Source organism: Schistocerca serialis, unplaced genomic scaffold (assembly GCF_023864345.2).
Source record: "Schistocerca serialis cubense isolate TAMUIC-IGC-003099 unplaced genomic scaffold, iqSchSeri2.2 HiC_scaffold_1196, whole genome shotgun sequence".
In the NCBI taxonomy this organism is placed as follows: domain Eukaryota; kingdom Metazoa; phylum Arthropoda; class Insecta; order Orthoptera; family Acrididae; genus Schistocerca; species Schistocerca serialis.
In genome coordinates this window covers 1,133,081-1,135,000 of record NW_026047399.1, presented here as the reverse complement: position 1 = coordinate 1,135,000, position 1,920 = coordinate 1,133,081, and the positions used below count along the sequence as shown (strand labels likewise).

At 53.4% G+C, this 1,920-nt stretch overlaps 1 non-coding gene across 1 annotated transcript in view; it reads right to left on the bottom strand.

Moving 5' to 3' along the window:
* LOC126434980 (small subunit ribosomal RNA) overlaps positions 1-1,667 on the bottom strand; it is a 1,910-nt gene extending 243 nt beyond the window's left edge. Inside the window, exon 1 of the ribosomal RNA XR_007579637.1 lies at positions 1-1,667. This exon is cut by the window's left edge and continues 243 nt beyond it. This is a non-coding gene — a ribosomal RNA (small subunit ribosomal RNA).
* Between the last annotated feature and the right edge of the window lie 253 nt (positions 1,668-1,920).

Sequence of the window (1,920 nt, the reverse complement as noted above, 5' to 3'; positions counted from 1 at the left end):
ACAATTGCAAGCCCCAATCCCTAGCACGAAGGAGGTTCAGCGGGTTACCCCGACCTTTCGGCCTAGGAAGACACGCTGATTCCTTCAGTGTAGCGCGCGTGCGGCCCAGAACATCTAAGGGCATCACAGACCTGTTATTGCTCAATCTCGTGCGGCTAGAAGCCGCCTGTCCCTCTAAGAAGAAAAGTAATCGCTGACAGCACGAAGGATGTCACGCGACTAGTTAGCAGGCTAGAGTCTCGTTCGTTATCGGAATTAACCAGACAAATCGCTCCACCAACTAAGAACGGCCATGCACCACCACCCACCGAATCAAGAAAGAGCTATCAATCTGTCAATCCTTCCGGTGTCCGGGCCTGGTGAGGTTTCCCGTGTTGAGTCAAATTAAGCCGCAGGCTCCACTCCTGGTGGTGCCCTTCCGTCAATTCCTTTAAGTTTCAGCTTTGCAACCATACTTCCCCCGGAACCCAAAAGCTTTGGTTTCCCGGAGGCTGCCCGCCGAGTCATCGGAGGAACTGCGGCGGATCGCTGGCTGGCATCGTTTATGGTTAGAACTAGGGCGGTATCTGATCGCCTTCGAACCTCTAACTTTCGTTCTTGATTAATGAAAACATACTTGGCAAATGCTTTCGCTTCTGTTCGTCTTGCGACGATCCAAGAATTTCACCTCTAACGTCGCAATACGAATGCCCCCGCCTGTCCCTATTAATCATTACCTCGGGTTCCGAAAACCAACAAAATAGAACCGAGGTCCTATTCCATTATTCCATGCACACAGTATTCAGGCGGGCTTGCCTGCTTTAAGCACTCTAATTTGTTCAAAGTAAACGTGCCGGCCCACCGAGACACTCACTCAAGAGCACCCTGGTAGGATTGCAACGGGGTCCGCCTCGGGACGCACGAGCACGCACGAGGCGCGTCGCACGCCTTCAGCTCGCCCCACCGGCAGGACGTCCCACGATACATGCCAGTTAAACACCGACGGGCGGTGAACCAACAGCGTGGGACACAAATCCAACTACGAGCTTTTTAACCGCAACAACTTTAATATACGCTATTGGAGCTGGAATTACCGCGGCTGCTGGCACCAGACTTGCCCTCCAATAGATACTCGTTAAAGGATTTAAAGTGTACTCATTCCGATTACGGGGCCTCGGATGAGTCCCGTATCGTTATTTTTCGTCACTACCTCCCCGTGCCGGGAGTGGGTAATTTGCGCGCCTGCTGCCTTCCTTGGATGTGGTAGCCGTTTCTCAGGCTCCCTCTCCGGAATCGAACCCTGATTCCCCGTTACCCGTTACAACCATGGTAGGCGCAGAACCTACCATCGACAGTTGATAAGGCAGACATTTGAAAGATGCGTCGCCGGTACGAGGACCGTGCGATCAGCCCAAAGTTATTCAGAGTCACCAAGGCAAACGGACCGGACGAGCCGACCGATTGGTTTTGATCTAATAAAAGCGTCCCTTCCATCTCTGGTCGGGACTCTGTTTGCATGTATTAGCTCTAGAATTACCACAGTTATCCAAGTAACGTGGGTACGATCTAAGGAACCATAACTGATTTAATGAGCCATTCGCGGTTTCACCTTAATGCGGCTTGTACTGAGACATGCATGGCTTAATCTTTGAGACAAGCATATGACTACTGGCAGGATCAACCAGGGAGCTGCGTCAACTAGAGCTGAGCAGCCGGCCGCCCGGGAGTGTGTCCCGGGGGCCCGCGCGAACACGCAAGCGTCCGCTCAATTATTCTGCAAACAGGAGGAGGCTGAGCTCCCCTGCACCATACACCTCGAAACCCTCTCAGGTCCCGGCGGCGCGCAGCGCCGTCCTAAGTACTTGGTCGGGTTCGAGAGAGGCGCAATCGCCCGGAGTTTGGCGAGTAGACGCTTTAGGTGCGACCACCCGTGCTCCCAAC